The sequence below is a fragment of the Falco punctatus genome (assembly GCF_963210335.1).
Source record: "Falco punctatus genome assembly, chromosome: 4".
Taxonomy (NCBI): Eukaryota; Metazoa; Chordata; class Aves; order Falconiformes; family Falconidae; genus Falco; species Falco punctatus.
In genome coordinates, this window is record NC_137583.1 from 31,194,557 (window position 1) to 31,222,018 (window position 27,462).

The window sequence follows — 27,462 nt, forward strand, 5'->3', positions numbered from 1 at the left end:
GGTGCACAGAGCTCAGCTCCAGGGCCTACTGCTCCACCACGAGGGTTTTGGCTGGTCCCAGGAGCCCCAGGAGATGCTGTGGTCTCCCCTCCAGCCTCCACATGACTCCAAAACCACTTGGGTACCACCTGCGGCTGGGTACAGCAGTGTGAGGCAGAGGCAGCCTGCCCTCTGCTCCTACCAGGCATGGGGGAAAATCCCTGACCTTCACAATGATGCGTTTTAAAGACTCGTTTGGGAGTTGGGGGAAATTGAGCTACCAGCTTTCGTGAGGCTCCTTGGTCCTGCTCCTCAACCTTCCATCATCACCAGCAAGCCTTTGTAAATCAGAAACACCATTTATTTTCTTCCAGAAGTGTGATCCTGCCTAAGAGCACCTCCTCCCACAGACACGTGCAGCATGGATGCAGCCAGAGCCATCAGCGGGGCTTTGTACCAGCTCTGGGCAATTCCAAAGAACCAGGTCAGTATAAAGCACTTCAAGGTAACACCATCACAGCCATACTGGGACTTAACTAACAGAGCACCAGCTCTCCCATTACACCATGCTCGTGGAGGTACCCTCTGCGTGAGCCTGGTACAGCTCCTGGTGTTGCCCCTATATGCCACGGGAGTAAGACACCACCTGGGAATACTCCTCTGCCTCCTACCCTGACTTACATCCACTTCTTGCCGTGACGGACACGACAGACCCGTCCCAGGGCTGGGTTGCATCTCTGCAGTGGCAGTCACCCATCATTAACCAGGTGACTCAGGGATTTTTCCCGAGCTGCTGCCCAGTTCCCAGCTGGTAGCAGAAGTTTTTGCCATCTGCCCTCAACGTGTGTGACCTTGCACTGCTGGCACTCTTAGATTTAGTATCTTCTACTCATGTTGAGATCATCAGGGTCTTCTGGTATGACATTATGTGCCTCTGAACTGAGGGTGCTTCCCAGGATTGCATCTCCAGAGCCTTTCATTAGCCTAAGACTAATTTTTATACCAAGGGCATTCATTAAAATATTATATGATAAAAAAATTGTCATTCCTGAAATCTGCCCTTGAGAAACTTGGTGAACTGACAGCCCCTTGCTCAGTGCCTCTCTGCTCCACACCATCCCACCTTTTATCCAACTAATTCCCACCTCCTCTGGTTTAGTTAATAGGACATGAGACAGGTGAGGCAGCCAGGCTGTGAAACTGCCCAGGAAGTGAATTTGGGGGTAATAATGGAAAAAGATGACATGATTTAGAGAAGAGACTGGTATGCATACACACATCTTTCAAAGGTGACCCAGCTCCGAGGTGTGCATCTCAGCAGCCTTGCCTTGGTGGAGAGGAGGGGACCATACAGATGCTCTCAGGGACAGACCAAAGCCATCTGCGGTCCCAGCCATGGCCTGGCACAGTGTGACCCTCCATTCCCATGTCCTGCTGGTCACTCCCTTCTCAGAAGGTGGAAGTGATGTCTGGATTTAAAGGTTTAAATCCGATTTTGCTTAGGAAACACCCTGAAACCTTCCTCTTTGCACACACCCTTCCACAGTGATGCCGGCGCTCCACAGCAGGACCCTCAGCCCACTCCTAGGGAACCACAGACCTGTCCCAGCAGATTTTAACATGGAAGGGAGCAGCGTTACAGCATTGCCACATCCCAGAGGGATGTCGCTATTAGTACTCACTGGATGTGGATCACTGAAGTTAGTATCCATGTGTATAATAAAAAAGAGACCAACAGAGAGGATACTAGAAGTACAAGGGACCAGGAAGAGAAGGTACCCAATGGATGGAGGAAACCACAATATCCACAAGGAGCCATTCTGGAGCTCGGCTGATGGGAAGGGCAGGGCACATGTCCTCATGGCCCAAAGTCTTAACTCTTCCCTCCGTCTGAATGGCAGGCAAGAAGTAACCTCAGTGATTGCATATCTTTGTGTGACCCCATCTAAAACTTTCGGCATCAGATAAACAACTCCCAAGGGTCAATTAACAGGTCTTGAGATGATTAGAGTCTGACACTGATGAAACCCAGCAGTAATTAGCAAATTAAAAAAAAAAAACAACCTTTTGATTAGTACTCAGCATAATTCCCTCCAATTATTCAAAGTTCATGACTACAGGGGGTGGAATATCTCCAGGAATATTTATTTATATCCCTATTTTTTTCCAATCAACTTTGTGAATCTAGTTAATCATCAGCACTTGAACTTGTTAACTTGGAGAGTTTCAGAGCTGTCACTCTGTCTGATTGCTGGAGACAGCCTGGGGAAGAGTTTGGGGAGCACAGAGAATCCAAATACCTGTCTCAGGCAAAGAAAAAGAAACAAAAACCCAAGAAGAAAGCAAAAAAAAAAAAAAAAAAAAGAATCCAACTCATTGCAGCAGAGGAGAAAATAAAAAAATAAAAATACAATGTTTTCCCTCTGTTTAGAGTCACAGCTTGGTGCTGGCATGTTTTGCATCAGCCTGTCAGATGGTGCTTTGCAAAGGCAGGCAGTACACCTCCTTCTGCACACGGACAAAATCCTCTCTGAAGAGATGCTCATGCCTGCAAAGCCCAGTTTCTGAGCAGGAGCAGCCCAGGCAGCCAAGCTGCTCCTGAAAATATGCTCCATGGTAATGCAGGCAAAGAATGGCCTTAAGCTACTAAGCTTCTTGTCTGCAGGTGCAGTACATCAGTCCCCCAGCCAGCCCTGCATTGTGGCTGGGGCAGGGCTGACCTGCCCATCATCCACGGGAAGCAAGGGCAAGCCACAAAAAAAAAGCTAGAATTGCTCTGGAAGTCATCGTTGCCTGCAGGGAAGCTTTGCTAAAGCATTTCATGCCTGTCTTCAGATGGTATAAGAACAGTTTTCTTGCCCTAAATCCTCCTACATCCTTTCCAGCAGGAGGGAAGGCACCAGGGACCATGAAATCTCTCCTCCCCATCCCTTCCCAAAGCTGCCCCAGCGACCAGTGCTCACAGCTGTCTGAATGCCAAGATGGGGTGGGGAGCAGCATCCCCACACTGCTGTTGGGGGGTGAGTGTGTGACCCCATCCCACAGTCCCATCTGCCCCAGAACTACTGCTGTCTCCTTGCTCTCATAGATGCCTCCAGACCTATGGGAGAGGCAGCTGAACAGGGAGCCAGAGATGCCACCACCTCAAAGGACGGTCGGAGCACCACGGGGCTTTTTTGGAAAAATGATGCAATGGAGCCAGTGCAAACCTTGGGGATTAAAGCTACACTTTGCAGAGAGGACAGGCACCCTCTCATCTCCTGACACAAGGTCTCAGCAGCTCCATCTCTGCTGGCCTTTGCTTCCTACAAGCCATGGTGCTTGGGCAGAGACACTGTCCATCCTGGTGGCAAGCAGGGACTGTGCTTGCTGACCTACATGGGCAAGTGCCGTGGGCATGGAGATGTGACCACCTGGAGAGTGGCCTTGCCACTGAGCTGCAACTTCTCCACCCTCTGCTTCATTAAAACCTTCCTCCCTGCCTGAGTGAGCCCTGAAGGATGGAGGAGACTAGTCCCAGATAGGAACTGATACGCTTAAACCTTTCAAAGCCATTTTTCATTGGACTTTTCTATATTCATCACTGCAGACTAACAGAGATTTTCTCTCTAGTTTAGATGATTTTTTTTTTAATTTAATCCTATCCAGTGAGAGCCCTCTAGGGAGCTCCTAACCCTGCTTTAATAACATGCTCATTAGCGAGGTTATTCAGGGAGTGGTTTCTGTTTGACACTCCAGCATCTTTCCAATTAATGTTGCTTTAAAACAAGCAAACCTTAAAAAAGAGAGAATATCAAACAGCTCAGAGTCAGCACTGCAGGAAGCCAGCAATTTCCTCTGGATTTTCATCTCCCTTCTCTCCAAAATTTGGTTCTTAGTATCTCAGCCATTTGCTGAGACAGGACTAAATTAAAAGACTATGAGGCCCTGCCATCCAGGTAGCTCAGGGATGTCAAACCATCAGCCAGCACACCAAGTGGAACACCAAGGGTGGTTTTGTTGAACTGGGTTAGGTCCTGCATGGTGCACTCTCTGGGTCAGACATGTGCAGGGTTGTACCGATGAACACAGGCACTCCCACGGGCCAAGGGACAACAGAGAGACATTTCTTGCCATCTCTGCAACTGGAAATCCCCCAATCAGGTCAACACCTCCCAGCACAGGAGCTCTTTCCCTTGGTCCCTCACTTGGGCATGGCAGCACAGGCTGCTGTAGCAGCCGGCAGGATCCCCGGTAGGGAGGCTGTATGAGCGAAGGGATGTTGCCACAGTTGCTGGAGCAGGGACACAAAACTCCTCTGATATGTCTCCAGGTGACCCGGCTTACCTATATATTTAGAGAATTACTTTTCCCTTTGGCTGTTATCCCGTAATAGGATGCTCTAAGGGATAGAACAGCTCAGAACTGAGTTCTCAGCTCATCTCCATCCAGTGACCTCATACATGGTATTTGCCAGGTATGTGCCTCAGTTTCCCTTCCAAGAAGGAAAGCTCTGGACACACATCCCACAGCGAGGTGCTGATGCCTCTTGGCAGCCAAGAAGAGGGAGAGCCTTGTGCAGCAGGTGCTGCTGTGAAGGTGAAGCATTGCAACATCAGGACACAAGCTACCGAAAATGGTTTCAAAACATGCTCAATTTGCCAACGATAAGCAGGACTGAAGCACTTCCTTCGCTGCCCACCACTTCCCCTGCTGCAGTAACAGGACCTATTAATTTCATTTTAGATGTAGAAAATTGGAATCTGGATTGGAAGCAGGGAAAGCAAAGGCACGCACAGCACACAGCCCACTGCAAAGAAGTACAACCCTTGGCAAGTCAGCAGCTGCAAAGGGAGTGTGACAGGGACAAATTCTGCACTGTCAGAGGGCCAGCACCGCTCCACCGACCAAAAAGAGCTGCAGCCATTTGCACCCCAGCTGAGCGTGGCCCCAGAGGTCTGAGAGCAAGCGCTGCTTGGGCCAGCAATGAAATCAAAGCAGGAAAACAGCAAGAGAAGAGATAAGAGGGTTAAGAGCCTGCAAATTCCTAGAGCTGGTAACAATACCAAGAAGAGATTTGCACAGGGCTTCCCTCTGTGTTGTCCTCAAGTAATTCCCCACGATTTGGACTGAAATAAGTGGATAATTGTGTTGCCTACCACAGCTTGCCGAGCACATGCCTCTGCCTGTGACGCAGGGAATAATGTCGGCGTTACCTGGTTGTATGAACAGCTAAACTCTGAGCGAGTCTGCTGGCATCCTCTGCTCTCGATTATCACAAGTCCCCCTTAGGCTCTTCTCTTTGCCTTCCCCAGTCTTACGCAGAATTTTGGCTCTTTCCTTGTTAATTAAATGACAACCATCTGCAGTCAGAGCTTGAATTACACCTGCCTAAAGCGATCCACAGTGATTGGAATTGTCGTATCATTTTGATTGCAAAGATTCCCATGCAAGTCAAAACAAGCAGGGAGCGCAGGCATATGCTGAGAGCTATTACCAGGGCTGCAAGACAGCTTCCTTTCTGCTGACACGCACCCAAGGCCTATCCCGAGCTCTTCTCTGCAAGAGCTTAAGAGCAAGACTGAGCAGAATTTTTTTTTTTTTTTTCCCTTGGGCTCTGGCTCCCTGCAATGGTTTTCAGTGGGAGCAGAAGATGCTGACGCCGGCCAGAGCTGTTTGTGGGACCCGAGGTAGTGCTAGAGATGAGGCACAGACCACGTGCATCCAGCTCCGCTGTTTCAGGATTATTTCTTTACATCAGGCTTGCAGCAGCTGGTGTTTCCCTGTCTTTGTTTTATGACTGTGGTGGAAGAAGAAAAGCCAATGAAAGGGATATAACTGAAATAGGGCAAGTTAGAAGCAGGCACGTAAAGATGAAAGAGCAGAGATCAATGAGGCTATGTGGAAGCTCTCCCCACAAGCGTTGTGCCAGGATTTCCCTAAGGATTGTCCACTCCTCTCCACGCTGCACTGCGGTGCTACCACCAGTCCTCCTCTGCAGTCGCTCTCCACTCCCCCGTAAAGTCTTCATGATACACGCAGCAAATGGGATAGCCAAGCCTTCCCAGTATGTTGGGAAAAGCCCGTCCCCGTTTGAAACAGGCAGAGCTCATGGGCGGCCGTGATGGCACAGCTACGTCAGGAGCGCTGGGGGGACCTGCAGCTCGGGGAGAAGAGGGTCAGGCATCAGCTGAACCCCTGATCCCCTACTGCCACCAGCTCTCCCATTGAACCAGCCACAATGTTTTCAGTAAGTATCAAACCAGTCAGTAAATGGACAATCCAAGAAGCAAAATCATTTGTGAAAACAGGCTGAATTTGGGAAAACTGCAATGAAAATCCCTGGGGGAGGGAGGCAGAGGGAAGACGTTGCCCTTTTGTAAAAGAAAATTTCCACTGTGGTTTCAAACAGAAGTTTTCTTTAAGACCAGACCTCACTTTCAAAGCAAAGCCGGGAGAAGGCAGGAAAACTTCTTGACAGGTCAAATAACCTAAAGGAACACATTTCAATCCAGGTCCAGTGAGAGAGCTGGGGTCCCCAGCTGAAAGACGAAGGGAGGCAGGGGGGGACCTGAACCAAATTTCCTCCCCTAATTGATTGGATCAGGTACCAGCCAAAAGCTCTCTTGACTCACCAGCTCTGCTCTCCAGCCGAGGGCTGTGCCAGGGGCACCCACAGGACACTGCTGGGGTACATCTTCCTCCTGCTCAATCCTGCTGCGGTGTCATCACTCAGTAATTGCCGTGCCCCTTTCTGCTGCTACAGAAACAGCCATGATGTCATCCCCACAGATGAGGAGGTAGCACAGGAGCTCCCAGGAAGGGCAGAGAGGTCACACAGGATCGTGTCCTCCCTGTGCCAAACCCCAGGCCCCCTGTCCCCAGGCATGCAGAGGTGTGCCAGGGAAGGCAAGAGCTGCAGGAGGAGAGTTGAACAGCTTTCTGTCCTCAGGAAGCACATTTTAAGCTTTCCATTAAAAAAAGTCACATTTTTTAAAGGTCTGGAATAGATTCTTCAACGTATTGGTTTGGAGCAATAATGACATCCAGTGGCTGGTTAGCTTAGTCCTCAAGGGGAATTGTGCAGGAGCATCCCCTGTCCTGTCCCTGTTCAAGGGTGTTAAACTGGGACAGGCTGGAGCAGACAGTGTTTTGCAGGTCACTCCAGGCTTCTCTTGCACCCGGAAGGAACAGCACTAGGACAAGCCCTACAGCTACTCCAGCAGCTAGAGAACTTGCTCCCAGGACGTGCTCCCACTGAATCCTCCCCAGCAAGCCCCAAGCCTGCTTCTTTTGAAGTTAAAAGTCTCTTGATTTCAGGGAGGGAGCAGAATGAGAGCCAAGAGCTCTGCTTCTTCTGGCTGCCCTGGGCATACCCTGAGCTTGCTGGAGGAGCCACATACAGTGAACACCAGCTACAGAAGCAAGCCAGGCAGTGTGGGCACCATACACTGACACAGATTGTGGCACTGGGTGACAAGAGCTGGAACATTTGAGGCCAGGCTGAGCTTTCTATGCCCAGGGAAAGCAGGGAACCCTGAAGCACTGGGACAGCATGACAGGGTACATGGACCACAGGATGCCAACACAGGACAACTCGGTGGGGCGTTGATGTGCTCATGACAAAAGTGACACCGACCACTACGCCCGACAGCTTTCTCAGCACTGCCCTGAAAGGGGTCCCCAGGCATGTACACAGTGGGGAAGGGGACAATGCCTGGGGCAAATTTCAACTCCAGACACCTCAGCACAGGAGAAGAACTTTTGTCTACATGGTGGGCAGAGGCACATCTCCTTGGTGTCGGGGAGGTGGTCTGGATTCAGTATCTCCTCCCAGCCACACTGTCCCTCCCTCAGTCCCAGCCAGGATGCATGTGTGGCATTTGCAGAAGCAGTGGCTGGACATCCTCTTGGCAGCCCTCCTCCTGCAAGGTCAGGCTCCCAAGCAGGCACAAAGCCAACCCCAAAATCCCAAGCAGCATCTCAGGGCCTCTGGCAAGAAACAGGGAGTTCTTGTCCCTTTTGGCCAAACCAGGGGCTGGGACAGCACCATTTGAATATCTGAGGCATAGCATATCAGCAGGATTTACATGGGATGAAATGAGACTTAGTGTTTGGGCCTCAGCCACCACAGTGGCTTCATCACGTCCCCTAATGACAGCAAAGGCAGGAGAATGATTTATTTGAAGCCAAAGCCCAGCTGTTGGGTGTTTAAGGTGTCTGACTGCATCTCTTGCAGAAAGCCAGGTTGGCAAAGCCTGTCAGGAGTGGTTTCTCCTCTCAGCCCTGCCAATGATTACTGGGTCAGGCGGAGGTTTTGCTCTGGAGCTGATGGCTTTACATGCATGGATGTCCCCAGTTCCCCTCAAGGCTCCAGCAGCAAATGCAGCTCAGCTCACATGCGCATGCCCAGACCCTGAGCAAGTCACTGAGACATGAAGAATATAGTTACGCAAGCAGAGGAGCGAGCACTAGTGCCTCTGCCCTGGCAGCTCACGAGATGGGCTGAGCTGGCAGAGGGGCTGGCAGAGATAGGGCTGCCAGTGCCACCGGCGGCAGCCGAGCATCCCACTGGGGCTGCACTTGCCATAGGGGCTCTGGCACCCTGCATCACTGCCAGAATGGACCAGATGATTGGGATCGATGTGACTGTAGGCCATGGCCACGGCATGGTCTCAGGAATCTCTCACCCCTCCGCAGTAGCCACGAAGCTCTCCATCGCATGTGCTGTGATGTGTGAGGTTTGTCCCATGCCTGCTTTTCACCTGCTTCTCATCTCAGCTGTAACTGAACCTCAGGAAGAGCCACCTTTGCCCTGGATTAGTAGGTGGAGACATTCATCTCAAAGGAGCCTGGGAGAATGCTGAAGTCAATTAAGCCAGAGGTACTAATTGCAGAGAGTCAACAAGCATCTCTCACTGCCCTGGAAAACATGCAAAGACCCATGAACAATCAGGAACCCAGAAGATTAGTTGATTTAAGGATCATTTCTTTTAAAATCCATTTTAACAGTAAGGTTACCACCTTACTGCATGATCTGTGCTCTCCACAGTGGCTTGCATTTCCCCAACACCGACTGCACCGGTTTCTACCACAGCCTAGAAGCACACATGCACCTTCATTTCAGTGAGCTGGTGGCTGCAATGGCCTTGCTCACGCTCTTCGCTCCTCCAAGGGGATCGCTGTGGCTGCCCTGCACCCAAGCACGGCTGCAGGGGGGAAGGTCCTCTTGCCATTGCTGTTAGCAGGGCAGGTCCACGGTTTAACAGTTGTACCAGCCTCAAAACTGTCTCTCTCCAGCTCACAGGGGAAAGGCACTCTGCCAACATGGTGCTTCTCTGCTGGGTGTTTCACCCAGGTGATGAATGAACAGGTTTCTTGTTCTTTTCTGCTTTTAAAATTAATAGCAAGTGCTCAGAGTCATGTCTGCACGAGAGATGCACTGCAGAGTCCAACGTGTCTCTCTCCTGCTGTTTCTGACAGGCCACCAGTGTTTCAGCAACTCCAGGAGAGGAGAAGCCCTGAGGCTCTCCCTTTGAAGTGCCATGTGCCAGTGTGACAAGGAAACCTCTGCTGAAGTGAGGGAGAGATGAGCCACAGCTGGCCCACGTATTACCTTGGCCAACACATCAACTGGATGGGACACCTTCATCTTTGCCGAGCCTTGGCCAGACACTGCCTGGGTCCAGGAGCCTGTCAGTCTCAGCCAGCTCTTCTCAGCCAGCTGCTGATGCACAGAGAGCAGGAGGCAATCCAGGGCCAGCCACGCTGCAGAGGTTTCTCCCACAAGAAGAAGAAAGAGATTGTTGCACAAGTGCAGGAAAAACTCCTCAAATGTTTGGCAGGGATTTGGGGGGGGGGGGGGGGGGGGGGCAGGGGGGCCACGAGCATACAGCACAGTGCCAGAGCAGGGAGGCAGGACACAGGTCCAACCCCAGCCAAAGGCAGGTGCATGGCCACGGGCAATGCTGCCAGCTGGTTTGCAACCTCATTTTGTACAGACGCTGTCTTCCCTGCTTTCAGTTCATTGCTGTTGCTCATTTCTGTTCTGTGGGGAAAGGAAGGGGGAAAGGAGGAAAACAGGAAAAAAAGGAAAGAAAAAGGAAAGGGAAAAAAGAGAGAAAAATGAGAAAAGCTATTGCAGACCCAAAGGACCCTTCCAGCCCAACATTTAATAGGCTTTCTCCTGTTATATTAGCACTAGACAATCAAACTGTTCAGCACAAGGTTATTTCCCTCTAGGATAGAGTGGTGACTTGGCGAATGCTTAAGGAGATCTAACAGACATGTTATTGCATTCCTGAAGGCTGAGGGATCACCAATGACCCATGCTGGTCTCTAATTGCCTCTGTGCTGCTGGGCACGCTGCGTTTGGAACCAGACAAACCGGAGGTCTCAGCTGAGGGAAGTCACCCCAAGCCCTGCCTTTGCCTCGGGGAGGAGGGGACCCCATTCCCTGGCCAGCCTCCGATATTTGGCATTCCTCTCGCCACTCACCTGTGCAGACACGCGGCTCCGCTGGGCTTCCCAGCGCACTGTTGCCAGCTGCCATTGAATAGCTGCCACTTCGCCCCCCTGAGAGGTCTGTTTCCTAATGCCGCCATCAAATCCTCCATCACTTTGCAAAGTGCTGCGGGAACAAATACAAACCGTACCGACAGCATCCTCCCCGCAGCAGGCTCTGGGCCTGCGTGGGGACCCGCTGAGCACACCGAGTGCTGTGTGCCCAGCGACCTGCTGCCCACTGCCACCACGGGTCCCCAGCCCCAGCCAGCCTGACTGCTAAGAAGTGGGTTTGGGTTATGTAAACTCTTTTTTTTTCTCTCGCAGCTCATGCCCATGAGGTACAGTTTTGTCAGTCAGTAATTAGGGAAAATAATTTCTTTCCTTCCTTTAGGCAGGGCTCCTTACATCCTTATACCTTAGCCTGAATCTCCCTGACTTTCCTGCACAGATTTAATTTCCTTAACCTTTTGTTCTGTAACTCCTCACTGCAACTTCCCACTTTGCTTTATTGCCATGCCCCAAGCTGGGTGGGATTCCCCTGTGATCTCCCCTGTGCTGTGCGACACAAAACAGGTCCTGGGTCTTACATGCAGAACCTCCCAGTGGCACATCACCTGCCACAGGATCTTCTCTCACCCTTTCTTTATCTCTCTTTCTCTCTTTCTCTTCCTTCCTTTCTTTCTTTCTTTCTTTTCTTTCTTTTTCTTTCTTTCTTTCTTTTCTTTCTTTCTTTCTTTCTTTCTTTCTTTTCTTTCTTTCTTTCTTTTTCTTTCTTTCTTTCTTTTTCTTTTTTTCTTTCTTTCTTTCTCTCTCTCTTTTCTTTCCTTCCTTTTTCCTTTTTATTTTTTCCTTTTTTATCTTTTTCTCTTCATTTCTTTCTTCTTCTCTTTCTTTTTCTTTCATACCTTATTTCCTTTCAATGCTCTGATTTCAACCCACGGTCACCATTTCTGTCCTACTGTCCCCCTCTTCATTTAATCAGGCCTCTGATTTACCCAGATCAAGTTATATTATCAAGAATAAAAATACCCATGTAGTTAAAGCTCTGGGGCTGTGAGATACGGGTTTAACTCCCAGCCCTGCCACATTTTGTTTGTGCAGTAAGGTGCTTAGATATGACAGAAGTGACTCCCACAGAAAATCCCTCCTAGGCTTATTTATAGAGGACGGTACAGTGCATTTGAACATCCAGCCTCTACAGGTGCAGAGTTGCTCAATCCCACATCTTCCTATTCCATGCCGCTCTTCTGTGGAGTTTAGAAACCTCGATACCTCCCCAGCCTGGCACTGCTACGTTGCTAGCATAAATCCCAGCTCCCCTGTGCTGCAGCAGGCCATTTAAATCTCTTTTAAATGACATTACCTTTTTCTTGTATATTTTTGATCCAAAGTACAGGGGAAAGCTAAGAGAGGGAAAACAGCATTCTAACTTGGTGATGAAGCAGTTCATAAGCAAGTCAGCTTATATGTGGGTTTGGGTGATACAGAAATTGGCTAGTGGGAAGAATATTTACAGGAGTCTTTTCCCAGCTTTGGAATTAGAGAAAATAATCCTACTAAATTAAACAAAAGTGATAATAATGTAAAAGAGTGCTTCTTAAACATAACAGCTTCCTTCCTTGCCAGCAACATAGAACTCAATGTTTTCAACACATGTGTAATGCATTTTTAATGTAAACAGCGTGAGGCATAATTCCAGCATAGGATATGAAACAGAAAGTAAAATTGTTCAGGAAGGGAACTGGGGAAATTGCTAACACTGCACACAGAATGAAACTTTCTCTAAAGCCCAATCTCTGGCTGCAGGGCATTACAGCATCAATACCATTATCGCTGCGCACCATGGACAGATTATTGCTATTAATTATGTTAGCAAAATAAAGGATCCTTTCTGGATGGACTGGATGGACAACGTTAAGCCATGCTGGAAAAGCTGGATAAACCTCATTAAGGAGAATTTGGCACTGGGAGAGATAAGGCTGCATGCTCACCGAGTTCAGGATACTTCAAAAGGAAAAATGGCTTGTGATAATGGATTTCTCAGGAGTCAGGACATGACTGGGCACCTCACTCATCCTGCAACCAGCTGCTGACAGGGGAGGGGAGGTCTTTCTGGGAAAAGGCCCTCCACTCACCTTGCCACCTTCTCAGCCAAGTGCTGTAATGGTGCTGCAGCTTAACTGTAATTCTGGGGTCACAAGCCTCTGCCCCCTTGTTTCAGTGCTCCTTGATTAACGAGCATGTAGTGAAAGGGCTGTGGCCCCGGGCCCGCAGGCAACAGGATGGAAGATCCCTGGGGAGCTGCTGTTCCGGATGGTTCCCAGGCTGTTGGGCTGCACCTTCTCCTGTGTTTGCTCCATCTTGTGTTTGCATGGAAGACACAGTGAGGGATGAAGGAGTAGGTTTATTATGCATGCAGACAAGAGTGATCAGGGAGGGATGGCAAGGACACTTTGGGGACAAGGCTAGAATTCAAAATTATTTAGACAAGCTGGATGAAATGGCCCCAAATATTGAGGTGAAATGCAAACTGGGGACAACCACAAGGCACTGCCTTTCAGCAGGAGGCACAGTCTGCTCACATCCAGGGTGGGAATGAATGGAAGCACGGCCTTTCTTTCAGAAAGGAGCTGGGATAATGCAGACACAAGGCAAGGGTCTGTTATGAGAAGGCATGGGTTCTTGCAGCTCTGTACCAAATGAGGAACGGTCCCTCTCCTTACGTAGCATAAGAAGTAGCAGAGGAGGGATGTTAGCCTTGTCTCTCCCCCAGCTGAACTGCCAAGTCAAGGCCTTTAAATGATAACCTTCACGAGGAAGAAAACAGCCCGTTCTTTGTAGCTGCAGCAGGCAGGACAAGGTGGTGTGGGTTTAAATTGCAGTGACAGCAGATGAGATTAGATGTGGCGGACTGCCTAACAGGGTCTCTGAAGCAAATAACCTTGGGGTATTGGGGGGACTCCATGTCAAGGGACTTAATAGCACGAGAACTTTTCTCTGCTGTTAGTGTACACATCTCTTCTACCTTTTGTGGTGTCTAAAATGCCATCTTTGTCATGAGAGGAACTTGGGAATTTTACTCGTGCTCGAGGAGAGGAGCTGGTCTGGGTTCCCTTGAAGCGTTCTCCCTAGCACAGAGGAGGCAAGGCCAGCGCATTGTTTTACATACTAACACTGCTCTGAATATTGGGAAAAGATAGAAGTGATGCTATTTTTGAAGGCAATATTGAACACAAATAGACATGGCAAGGTGCCATCTTCAAAACATAACTGTTTCCAATAGAGCTGGGTGAGGCATTCAAAGAGTCTTTTGAAAAATCCATTACAGCTCAAAACAAAGAGCTTCTCAGGATGACAGACACATAGGTGCCTCCTTCAGCTCATTCATTAAATAGAAAAATCAGGCCCGTTTTCTCCTCATTTTCTTTCATTCAGATTCAGCCCCTCCAGGAAAAAAAAAAAACGAAACCCAACATTGAAGTTTCTGTTGCAGGGAAGAAGGCAGCACCATTCCAAGTTTTAACAGATCTTCTGTTGATCAGGCTTACATCCGCTGCATGCTGCCTCCAGTAGAGCTCTCGGCTCCACTGCACTGCTAGTGGCATGGAAGGGACTTAGCAGGCAAGCAGAGAAGAGCTCACCAGCCTGCACCCCTCAGCCAGCACTCGAAGCTTCAATACACAGAAGCCTTTCAAGGCTGAAAAGCCCAGGCTTTTACCCTTCCACTGGTAGGTCTTTGAACACCTCTGGGTCTTCATAATGGCAGCGTCTGCTTCATCATTTCCATTTCTGCATGAGTCACAGTTTCCCTCATGTACTACTTTTCCTTTCCCGCTCTGCCTCAGATAAGATTTCAGTGTCCCAGAGCAGAGATTTGAAAAACCTCAGGCAATGGATTCATGTCCAGAAAAAAAATTAATCTTATCTATGACAAAAAGGGAAAAGGAAAGGGGGGGAAAAATGTGTTTGTAGTAAAATTGTTAAGAGACCAAATTGGTGCTTCCTTAGGAAGTCCCTGGGTTGTAAAGTGCCATTTAACGTGCACATGATGTGAAATATGAATAGGGCAGGGGTTTGACTCACCCCCAATACAAACCAAGGGAAGAGCTTGAGTCGGCAACACAAGCAGCAATTTGAAGAGGAAAAGGAAAGCCTTTCATTTCACTCTGGATGTGCCTCCAGCCATAGCAGAGGGACAGAGGAAGAAATACAAGTTAGGAAATGCCAAGATGTGGAGATGTGAGCTGAGGGTGCCGGCAGCCTGCCTTGGACACATGCCAGATGAAAGCCGCAGGTAAACACAATTCTTTCCCGGTCACGAATCCCACAACCATTGCAAACTTGTGCATGTGAGCAAGGACCTCAGACTGAAAAGGAACAATACACACTTCAGCTGTGGATCCCCAAGCACTGGGTCACGCTAATCAACCAACCCACACGGTTCCTCTGGCAGTGAGGTTTTTAAAAGACTATTTTAGGAGACAGGACAAGGATCAAATTTTTGAGAAAACCACCAGGACTAGTAATACGATTCTTTAGAAGAAGCTTGTTCTATGTGTTTGCAAGGGAGCTGAATTCTGGGGAGATAAGGCCCTTCTCTATGAGAAGTCCTCAGGACCCATCCTCGGTTGTGCCGTCCAACTGTCCCAGCAAGACAGCATTGGTGCCCACGTCCTGCCTGGCTGACCCATGCTCTGGACCAAGCAGTGCTGGGGCTCAGGCGCTGAGGACAAACCAAAGCCATTTTTGGTGCATTCTCTATTTCCAGCTGCAGCACAATCAAATCCATCAAATGGGAAGAGGAGTTCAGTTGTCACTGTCACATCCTGAAGGAAGGCTGGGCTGACTCAATTAGAAGACACACATGAGTATTGATTATTGCCAAGTACAAATTCTCTCTCTTCAACTGTGTGGTACACCGTTAGTTTATTTGCCTCCTCCAGGTTATTCTTAATTTCAAAATAACATGATTGTTGTTGTTCCAAATGTACAATACCAATTGACAATATAATATAGCTTGTAATACTGCAGTCCCTACTGGCCTCTGATGAGTTAGTAATTCAACCATCTCATTTCCTCTTTTTTTTTTTTTTTTTTTTTTTTCATTTTTGCTTGTGGATTCCACTCTCTCTGAAAATGTATTTCTTGTTTCTGTTCAAAGCAAAGCCACCTTGCAGCCGTAGGCTGTCTGAAAGATTTTTCTTGCCCTTCGACTCCACCATAGAGGAGGCGGGATCTGTTCCAAAGCTCTCCTCCTGTAATCGCAGCCATTAGTCACGTATCTCATTCCTAGGGAAACTTGTGCCCAAGGCACCAGCGTGTGGCAAGGGCAGGTTCCTGGGAACCAGCTGCTCTCTGTATACTGGGACAACTGTTTTGGAGGGGATAGTAGAGCCTGTGAGCTCCCTACCTCAGTTTACAAGCAAAACGCAAAGGCTGGCACTAAGCAAGGGAAGGATGTAGCAAGCTGAGGTGTTCCAGGTATTAGATCCTCACCGAATGCATCTGCCTACAGATCCCACTTCCTTCAAGTGGGAATTCATCACCTCTGCCTCTGGGAAAAAAGCCATTAGAGTACCTTGCTATAGACTTATGAGCCCAAAAAACGGTCTCCTGTGGCTGAAAACAGAGATCTCAGGGTCCTGCAGCTCGATCAGAGCAATCAGAAAGGTCCAGCTTTCTACACAAGCATCACCACTCTCCTGTCCTTGCAGTGCAGCCTGGGAGCTCAACTTCTCTCGCACCTGCAGTTTCTTGCGTGGAACCGTCAAAATGCACTGACTGCATTCAATAAGCCTAGGGACTCAGAGGTCCCATGATCTCACCCGAAGATATTAAAATTCTCCATCTTCCTCTTGCCTGATGAAAGAGGGATGAACTGTGCTTGGGCCAGTTAGAAATTAAACTATTTCAAGTGTGTAATGTCTATTGCTCTCCTTGGGGATGACTCAGGATGTGAGCTACACATTTCTGGTGGAACGGTACTGGAGAGGACAGCAGGGCCAGCACTTCAGCTCTGTATTTATGAGTATCATCAGAAAAGCTTTATTGGATACATATTTTGCATCCCTTTCTCTGGAGGATCCAACTGACTTTCACAACATTTTTGTTTTCTTGCCTTCAGTAACTGATTTTATACATGTATGTATATGTTATCCAGGGTGGGATTTTGGTAAGAATTCCTCAAAGTATGGAGAAACAGTGGGTGTTTTCCACTTGACACAGGGAGGAACCATGGAACTCCAACCTGAGTGCAAGTCCAAAGGGGCTGCAGTGGCTCTGACCCTTCTGCCTGTTACAGCATCGTGCTTCCCTCCTCTAAAGGAGAACTGCCACGTGCTTGCCTTGCACAAAGGCCGCCTGCCAAAGCTGCTTTTTCTTTTGGCCCCCCACCAAGATGTGCTTTTTTCTCTGTTTAAGCCACCTGTCAAGGGCACCCAAGTGCCCTCCTTGAGGGCTAATTGTGAGAAGTGCCAGGTTCCCTGAAGGCTGAACGCCAAGAGGTACTCCTCTCGCCAGTGATCCCCGCCAAGGAGCCTTGGGTGGCATTTCAGGGGATGTAAAGTCTTCAGCGGGCCCAAAGTCCTGCCTGCCCAGCACTGAGCCCAGCTTCCCCTAGGGCAGTGCTCACACGGTGACACAACTGAAACAGGGGACCACTACACAGCTAAACCCACCTGCGTTCAGATGTACCACAGGGGGATTCAGTACCAGCCCATGTTCAGCACCTTGATTTTGGCCTCTGTACCAGATGCCCTCCTCAGAGTGAGTTCTCCTTTCTCCAGAGGGTGAGAGGTCCTAGCATTTCCTCTCAAACAGGGAAAAAGGAAGCAATATCTTGCAAGTTTTCACAAAACCAGCATGTCCCATGGGTAGTTTGGGTCAATCAAACGTTTTTCTTTTCTCTCTTTTCCCATGCAAGATAAAATGTGGATGAAAAATTGACACGAAGTAAAATGACTGCAACTTTGTTTGAAAAATCATCAAAGCAGCACACTGTAACCTAAAAGTTACTTTTGAAAAGAGAGTGATAAAAAACAATATGGCCTAATGTGTCAAAATAACATTTCCAATAAAAATTGCTTTGACCACATTTTTTTCTTTTGAGAAACTCTTCATTGCACGATTCCCAAAAGGACCATTCCTGGTGATAGCATGAGGAGATCATCCAGGAATTTTCTCCTCTTATACTTTCTTTTAAGGCAGTGGCAACATGCATTGGCCTCTCCTGCTCTCTTCCTGTACTGTCTTTGAGAATTGTCGTCTTTAATACAAAGGTCTTGTTATTATTCTTCACCGTGGGGAGCACGCATGTGAGACACACAACATTATAGACCCTTGCAGACTTCACAGCTGTGTCATGTTTGCCTGCAATAACAGGGAATTGGTCTGAACTGACACAGGTGTCCCCAAGACAGCAGTGATGTATCAGAAGTGCCAGCACATGAAGGAAAGCAAACCTGATGTGAAGGTTGTGCTACACGTCTTGCCCCATTCATATTCCTAAGCCCAACGTGCATCTGTTAGTTGATGCACATGTATAGAGCAGGTATTTAGATGGGGCGGTGTGTGCTTACGCACTCGTCAGCACAGCATTGAGATGTCCAGCACGTAGTAGAAATATATATAGGAAATGATAGTTGGAGCATGATTGTGTGATCCCTCAGCTCGCGATAGTACATGCTGAACTCTGTCCACACGAGCAGGATGGTACAGACCTGAACAGAGCATAATGAATGCCCTTCTTCATCACGCAGGTGTCACTTCTCCTGACTCAGATTCAATTACACTCATGGAGCTGATTGCAGATTTCAGCCTACTCTTGCATATCAAGAGCATATTCAATGTTCCAGGGACTCGATGAAACAAAATGTCAGCATGTGGTCTTCCTTACAGCCCCTGGGTCTTGTTCACCCCTGGTGAAGCTACATAAAGGAGGAGTTTGGCCTATTTTGTCAGATGCAGGGATATCTCTAGAATAGTATGTTCAATCCTTTATGTCAGGCCATCTATCTCTTCTCAGAAAAATGCCTCTGTGATTACTTATCTGTTTGCTGGGGTTTTAAAATGTAGAATTATACAGTAGCCCTCAAACAGAAGGAGGGGGGAATGAAAATGTTTAATTTAAAAGTTTATCTAGTCAAAGTAAAGTTAGGGGAAACACTGAGCATCTCAGGTGCTGGTTAACCTATAAATGAAAAATAATGACGACAGGCAAGAAGAATATTAAATGAAGTGAATTCTCAGGGGAATAGTATCTTGGCTTATATACAAGTCTGAGCTGCTGCAGGAGAGGAATGGGATGGCTGGGCGAGGAAAGAGGAGACAATCAGTGTCTTCCCATGGAAAACAAGGGAAAACCTCAGTGGGGCTCGGGTAGTATGGAAAACATCTCCACTTACAAAACAGTCTAGGTCACATTTACCCCACATAACAGCAGTGATGGGGTTTGCCCTCAAAAACAAAAAGTTCCATGCTCACATACAACTTAACGACACATGCAGCCGACATAGAGCCTGTAAGGGTTGTTCCCTTTGCATGGAGCTCCTGCTTGACTGTATAGAAGGAGCTGTAGTGTCAGGAAAGCGCCCACAGAGATGGAGTTGCACAGTGCTCTCTCTCTTCCAGACAGGGATCCTGTCTTTTGGCAACACACACTGGCTTTGTGCAGATACAGACCCCTTCACAATTTATGGCAGGCTGCCTCAACACGGTCCCTGGATGCTTTCCTTTTACCCATGCAGGCATGTGAGACCCAGGCCCAGTGCAAGAGGCATCAAATCCCAAGCAGGCCACTCGTCTGGCGGCAAAGATGAGTACTGACGCATTTTTCTCTTAGTCCTGCTCTCTCCAGCTTCTCTGTGGGAGCTGATGCTGCTGGACCCATGTTGCATTGTTGTGTAGATAAGCAGAAATTCCTCTCAAAAGCTCTGACTTGGCTTCCAAGTCAACAGCAAATAAACTACTGCAAAGAATGCTGAGTTGTAATGCGGGTCCCAGCTGGTTTTGGGAATATTGTTCTGTTGGAAACCATATTTCATGGTATGTAACTGTGACAGGGTTTTCTGAAGAAGGCAAACATGTGGGAACATTTCTCAGTCCCTGGAAGTTAATGGTTGTTCCTTAGCACAGATTTACAATTTAATTGAAAAATTGAGAGAAGGAGAAGAAATTTTGATTAACGCCGCTCTTGATCATCAAAGCTTTCACTAGGCACCACCTGGTTCTGCCAGCCCAACCCAGAACATGCATTAGAGGGCTGACAGCATAAACATTCAGAGAGGACAATAAAGCAAGAATGAGGTGAATAATGGTCTCGCTTGCTCAGCAGTAACTCCATGACATGAGTAGCTATTCCACATTTATGTGGCTGCAGAAGCTCAGCTTGGCCTGGTGCCTTCTCGACACTGAACATTTTTCCTGCCTTCTGATCTTTAGGACCTTTCCCCAACAAGCATCCCTTCAGGGTCCTATTTGTAATGTTTGCATGATATATCAGGAAACATCTCTAAAAAGAGACATCGGTCTACAGCATGGAATCCTCTCTGGGAAATTATCTGGGAAGTGCTGCAGGCTGTGAAGGGGAGATCTGTTACCATTCAAGAGCTGTCCCATTCAAAAACTGCTGAAGCAAATAGCAAAAATGCTCTGAGTCAACCCCTGAACCAAAGTCCCAGCCAATATCAGGGAGCCCTATTCTGTTAGAAGAGCCTCTTTTCAGGTAAGACTTTCATCCAAGGTTATCCGAACACTTGCAATCAAGTGGCATTTTGTGCTAACATTAATCCTAGTGTCCTGGCCACATTCCAGTTCGAGTAACAATGTTCTGCCAACCTAAATTCCTCCAGAGGTTTCAGCAGGATGCAATTTTCTTCTTCCTTTTTGTCTTCCATTTCTGGGTGGTTAATCCTGGACAGTGTGAAAGACTGACCATGTTCCACCCCAGTGCTGGCAGCATCTCACTGGTGGGGAAAGCGGACCTTGAAGTGAACAGGACCAAAATACTGTGTGAAAACACATTATTAATGATAAGTGGCTTTTAAAACACATTTCTACTTCTCTTTAAAATTCTGGTATCAATTTAAAATGTAGAGCTGGAATACTACTGACATTCCTGAGAAAGATTATTGGCAATCCCAAGCAATCAGAATGGAGAAGTGCATTTTAAATCGCAATCAATACACTTATGACACAAATGAAAGGGAGATGTTATATAAGGATTTTTTTTCCACTGGAGAGAGACCTGACAGCCAGTTACGGCACTGAGGAAAGGAAGTCATCCAGATGGACTCTCCGTCACACTAATGAAGCCGTCTCATAACTGTAACAGAGACCTCATGTATCTGCTGTGACACTTAGCAAATCCGGGCATGAATAAATAACCAAAGTCCAATTGAATTAACCTCCAGCTGATCAGCACTACTAAACAAATTATCCTAAACTCTGAACAAGATTAGAAGGACTGGCACAGGCCAGAATCATGTGGCAGGAGTGTTAATTCAGTTTAACAAGTTTAAACCTAATCCCCCAGTGTTCTCTGATCTCAGGGTTTCAGGGCAAACTGGTTCCAAAATGCTCTTGGAAGAGATAGGAAAGGAGGCTGACACGAAGTTAAGAGCAAACACATGAGCTCAGCCTACAGTCACCTAGAGAAACAGCACAAGAATCGCAAGTGCAGAGCAGAGAAGGACTTAGGCAGAGCATGTCTTACAGAGACAAAAGAGATTAGGAAAATGACATTAATTTCCTTATGGAATATTCCAACCTCATTTCCAGGATGAAACCTAAAAAGCTGATAGCACATCTGCTTTTCTTGATTATCATGTTTCTTGTACAGAAACAGGAGATAAGCACCCGTGAAATAAGGGACAATACTTTATTTTCATGCATATTTTCTCCAGTATATGATTGTATTTTTCTCCTAAGAGTACATTTGTACTGTCCATCAAATGCACAACTCAATTATCACAACCTTCAGTTCATTACTTAGAATGGCACTAACAAACAATTCCAATACTTATTTCTTTTTTATGTTCATTCATAAAATAATTTATGTGATCAGTTAAAATTAACTTCAAACTTCAGCTTTAACAGGCTCAACATTTTGCAGGTTCTGAAATGTCAAATCTGCTTTCAAGAGAAAATATTATTCTGTTACTCTCTAGAGAAAGGAGCAAACGTAGTAAACTACAAGTTTTCTGAAATGGAGATAACTAGAATGTGAAGCACTTCTAAATACAAATTCCTGCTGCATATGCACATGCCTCACAAAATCTTTCAAACCACAATATTCCTCATAAATGTATTTCCAATCTTCCGTCACATAGGTAAGTCCTTCAATATGGCTTCCAGTTTCCTAAAATCTCACACCTTTTCAGAGAGAGCAAGTGAATCAGGTCAGTATACATAGATGAAGACTGAGATCTGAGAGCCTGAGAGCCCACTGAAGGGTAGGTATTTTCCTTGTCATGGTATGTCTTTATACAGGTCTGACACTGATTCTGTACGGTGATCTACAGCATAACTAATGTTTTATGCGCTAAACTTCAGCACCAAAGAGGATTTTAATTTTGACTAGATGGCAAAAAAATTTAATGTACTACAAAAGAGAAAGTATTCAGACACCAGGCATTTCCACCATTTCTATCTTCAATATCTATAAAGAACTTATAAATCAGATGGGGCCAACCTTCACCTAATATTCAAGAGTAATTCATATTACCCAGAAATCATTTTATTATTGTTCCATTAGCAAGGCACAGAGTTGCCCATTTTGTTCAGAAATGTCTCACTGTTTCCACATATTTAAGTTTTGCAAAATGAATAGCTCCTGTAATTCTGAAATTTCTGCTACATGACCCTCAAAATCGAATCATGACCTGTCTACTGCATACTTTGCTGTTATTTATGCAGTATATAAACAAAAAGTAAATATTTATTCTCATTTTCCACTGTGCGCACTGACTGATATCTCCCAAAGTTAACGGCAGCATTATGAACTGCAAATGATGATACATTGTAAAAGTTGAAACCATTTGGTTAGATGCCTTTCACATTTTCAAATATTCCCAATGCAATTTCATAACTGTCTTGAACATAATGAGACAATGGATTTTTCCTCTTTCAACTGTGTAATAATGAACAACTATTAGAAACACTTTATTATTTCCAGAGTTTGAGGGATCAGTGACCACAGAGAAAATATGCCCTTTTCAACCAAGTTTTTAATTGTTTTCTCACTTGAAAGAGGAGCTAATTTATTACTGGCAGCGCACAAGGCATTTGTCTCATCAAGATATATCATTTTAACTATGGGTGAATTCTAGACAACAACACTATTTAATTTGCTGTCACAATTAAGTGATTAATACAACTGACTATACTGTTAGTATCATACTAATACTCTGTCATTCTCTTGTTGCTTCTACAAGAGCCATGTTGTTATTCTCTGTGCTTTCGCACTTCTTAGGAACAGAGTGGTATGAGTTTTGTTCTTAGAAGCTATGCCACAATTATTTTTACTTTCCACTCCACACGCATGCCGTCTTTCACCTGACAGACCACCATGAGCACCTGAAAAGCTCCTACATAAACTATAGTGAGCTTTATGGCAATTACTGCTGTCTTTACTGATCCATGGAAATAATTTTTTCAGCCATTCCAGTATGCAAAGTCTCTGCTGTTCACAGGGTGGATCTGTTGATGGATGATACCATCCACAGGTGCTGTCATGGTCATGATCTATGTAGGTCTGTTATTTGACAAAAGAAAATTATGTGAACAGTACTCAAACTCAATCTTGCTTCATGATGACTCTGTCTGCTCCATACCCCCTGGCTCCTGAGTCCAGTACAGCCAGCTGTTATCTCATGATAAATATCGGGGATAAAATTATCATTAGACAGCACCACGTTGACTGCATGATGTAATCCTGACTCTTCTAGGTAGCTGGAGCTCTTTTAGCTCTCTTAGGTAGTCTGGAGCTATTCTGGAGATGTATTTCATACATTTCAAGAAGGTCATTTTCATTTCAGTGGTTGTTGAAATAATTTCTGGATATTTTTTGCAAAGAATTGTAGGATCTGCTAGATTTAAGAGTACTGAATCTATGAAAGCTATTGCTGTTCAAGATCAAGCACCCCAGAAACTGTTTTCAACAACATCCTTCTGCAGGTGTGACTCGTCTCACTTTTGCCAGGCTCTGTGATCTCAGCAGTAGCCCCTTCTGAAACTCTCCCCCAGCACCACAGGAGCTCCATCCTCATCCCAGCCTCATGGATCTGAACTCCTCCTTCCCCAGCCTCCACAGCAGCTCAGAAAAAACAAATGACACAGCATAACAAAGTCCTACAAGGGCTGGAGTACTCCTCTATTTATAGGTCGCTAAATGTGACTAAAACAAAAAACTTGCAAAGAGCTCCAGTCAAATTGCTACCTAGATGCTTCCAGGCCCAGCCAGGGTGTGCTGGCTTACTGCCACGTTTTTAAGTCCTACCCTGCACACTGAGCTCCACAGGAAAATACACTAGTGCTTTATGTGGGCAGTTACTATTTACACAAGCATTAATGAACATTCCCATGTTGTTTCCTTACTAAGTTGCAAATGCAAGAAAACAAAACAATAGCATGACCTGACAGTCTCAGGCACAGAAATACATCCAGCATTTCCATTTCAGATGTGCAGCTGAGTGCAGCTCACACAGAAAGAGAACAATTTGGGTTTGAGCATTATGTTTACTTTTTCTTAAAAGACTGTGGGTTTTCTGGCTAAATTCTACACTGGGGTAAAAAAGAAAAGGTTTAATCAGCAACTAAATAGCTTAGGGTGGTTCTGCAATGCCCGATTGATTGGCTTAGCCTTCCTCTTACTCATACAACAAATGAAATAAGAGATGTCCCATACAGCAAGAGCCACGTGGACAACTTAAGAACAAAGCAAACCTCTTAGATTTGTCTCTCAGAATAAGAAATGATACTACTCATCATCCTAGGGAGCAAAGAAAAGGGGCCAATGCACAGAACAGCCAGAATCCCCTCACCTTCCTTCAAAATACGAGCACATAAAATGAGAGCCTCAGAGCTTTAACTCTGAGGATGCTGTTCAGCTACCACCTAATCCTGGACTCATGTGAACTCCTCAGCTGCTCACACTTTAACCTCAGGCTTCCCTGCAAACCTGACATCCCGTTTCTGTCCATGCGCAGAAGCAGTTAGGTTTTGGTCATGCTTGGTAGGTCCATATCTACGTCAGGCTGAGATCTAGAAGCCAGGAGATAAAACAGCCAACTTCAGCCACAGCAGGCTTAACTCCTGACTGCGGATAGCCAGGTTCAAAGCTGCGTTTCCACTTTGCACCAAGCAGTGACACTTTCCACCAACTCCAGAGAGAGCCAGCCAGGGAGACCAGACTTCTGGGGCTAAAACTCATCTTTGAGAACAGTCCCAGATGTGCCTCTTCACCCGCTTCCCCAAGAGCCTCAATTCAGGAGTTTCCTGAACACAGCCTCTGCCGGACTCTATTTAAATGCAGCGGGAACCACTTGAAAGCACCAGGAGGTGGATTTCTGCCATCCCTCCTACTCCTTTGACACAACGGCCCCATGGAGAGAGTGCTCAGACGACCCCACACCACCTCCATCCCCCCGACCTCGCTGTGGCCGTAATAAGGGGAAGAGGAGCACTCTGATATTGTCTGGCCAGAGGAATGTACTTAAAGGCAGCTCTGCTTCATGTACCTGATTTATAACAAGGGTCAGAATAATTCCCAGCAGCTCCCGCATCAGGGAACAAACTAATTCCTTTCCTCTCTCCTTGGCTGCGCAGCCCAGAGCCCAGCTGCACCTGAGGTTCCAGCTCACAGTCTATATTCTGCATCATAAAAGATACAAGAGAGAAATCTAAACTAGAGAAGTAATAACCTGTAAACTAATAAACCAACCCAGCACTTTGATAGCTAGGCGCTCCCAAGAGCAGGGATTATTAATGGATGTCCTGAAACACTGTGTGTCTAGTTTTCAAGAGAAGTGGGAAATATTTCTGATGCTCTGTGGATCTCACGCATTTGCTCTATAAAATCAGTTCAGATAAATGCAAAGATTATTATAAAAGCAGCCTCCTTCTACACACACTGAGGCACTTAAGCAGTTTAAAAAGAAGAGTAGGAAGAAACTGCTCAAATAAATAATAATAAAGGTATAAGGCTGCAATATTATGGGTAGTTTTTCTTGTCAAAGTATGGGGCTGCACAGTCATTGATTTTCTCTGGTAATTGAGATAGTGACATGCATGACTTATGTTTCTTCAGCAGCAAGTGTATGGGAGTGGAAGAAGAGATACTGAAATCCTGCAGAATCTCCAGCCGAGCATCTGATGGCTCTGAACTGCTGTCTGTCTTGATTCTTTATTTCCCTCGGACCGTAAAATGGGGCATATTAATAATCTTTTATGTCGAAAGAGAGTTTATGAAGCTAAATGTAATAATGCTTGCAATGTGATTAGGGATCTTTGAAGGAAAAGTGCTGTAGATAACAGGAGTGTAAGTACAGATACATGTCCTTCTCAGCCAGAAAATGCTGGGAAGCAGGTGGCAGGCAGAGAGACCCCTCAGGAAAGGTCCCATTAACTGCCATGGTGTGTACTCTCAAGTCTCCATCAGTCTGCCTCAGTCACACAGACAACAGAAGCCTTCTCCTTAGTTGTTTGTTTATTTTTTCTTACTGTATTTACTTTCAGGGATAAAAATTTAGTGCTTAGTTACCTCCTGCCATCTGCTTCTCGAGTTTGCTATATCCCACCTCAGCTCCATGCCAAAATGAGATATCCAATTGAATGAGACTGTTAAAAGTTAACTCTTCCGTCCCAAATTAATGCAAAACAGTGAAGTATGGTGCCTCCATGTATATCAGAACTAGAGTGGACTTCTCTTTGTCCTCCTGTCATGAAAAATAAAATGGAGGCTGGCAAGGACGGCAGGAAGAGTCCGGTCCTTTGTGTTTCCTTAAGTAAAATTATTCTCTGGAGAAGGCAGAGCAGGAGTAAACTTCTCTGTGTGTCAGGAGGCTTTAGTGACAAGAGCTGCTATTATCTCCATCAAACAGGCACAGCCTCGAGTGATTGTGGTAAGCAAGAAAGAGGAACGTTGTTTTTTCTCAGTGCTGGAAAGCAGAAAAAAAAAATATTTGCCAGATTGCAAAGAGTTCCGAAAAGGTATCCAGCCTCTCTGGCTGAATTAACCACAAGAATAACCTGCTTTTCCGTGGACCTCTGCTGCTCTCTAACGGTGCCTTAAAGGATTCTCAGCACAAAGTTTAGAGGCTCTTCCTGTAGTCGTTTTGTGAAAACTTTTAATGCAAACCAAAAAAACATTCACGAGGTCCTGAAGAGATGTTATCAGGACAGGTAACCCACAGCTCGGGTAGCTACAGCTGCAGCCACAGCCTGGATATTTTGTGTGGTGGGAATGACAGTAAAGCAGAGCCAACACACAGAAAGGTTTGGAGCATATTTTAGAAACGGTAATTGCATTAGTCCGGAAGGTAGCAAACCTCCGAGAAACACCAATTTTCACAGCTTTGTATAAATTGAATGTACAAAATTATTATTCGTGAGTACTACTATTTTGATGAAAAATATTAGCACTGGATTAACTGTATGCAGTTAACAGACACTGAGTTTGCACGTATTGCTCCTGGGACATAAACATTTCTTTTGGCACTCTGTGTCCCCATCTCCTGCTACAGCACCAGCAGCTGCCACGGCTTGCCCAGGCCCCAGGCTTCGCTCCTGAGGCAGCTGGCCCACGCGTGGGCCGTTCTGGCATGGAACTGGCCACCGCTTGTCCGTCAGCCCCCAGGCAGGAGGCTGGCCAGCCTGCCGGGCACCGGCCGGGGCAGGGCTGAGGCCAAGGCCTCTCCGATGGACCCAAACCCGCCTGACTTTGATGGGAAGGCTCGCTCGGGGCCTTCGGGTGGGAGCGGTCGCCCATGTCGGAATGAGGAG

At 46.6% G+C, this 27,462-nt stretch overlaps 1 protein-coding gene across 7 annotated transcripts in view; it reads right to left on the reverse strand.

The window, feature by feature from the left end:
* ELFN1 (extracellular leucine rich repeat and fibronectin type III domain containing 1) overlaps window positions 1-27,430 on the reverse strand; it is a 149,783-nt gene extending 122,353 nt beyond the window's left edge. For all 7 annotated transcript variants that reach the window (XR_013927370.1, XR_013927371.1, XM_080382410.1 and 4 more), the window contains exon 1: window positions 1-27,430. This exon is cut by the window's left edge and continues 13,789 nt beyond it. The gene's annotated coding sequence lies outside the window, so the exon portion shown is untranslated.
* Between the last annotated feature and the right edge of the window lie 32 nt (window positions 27,431-27,462).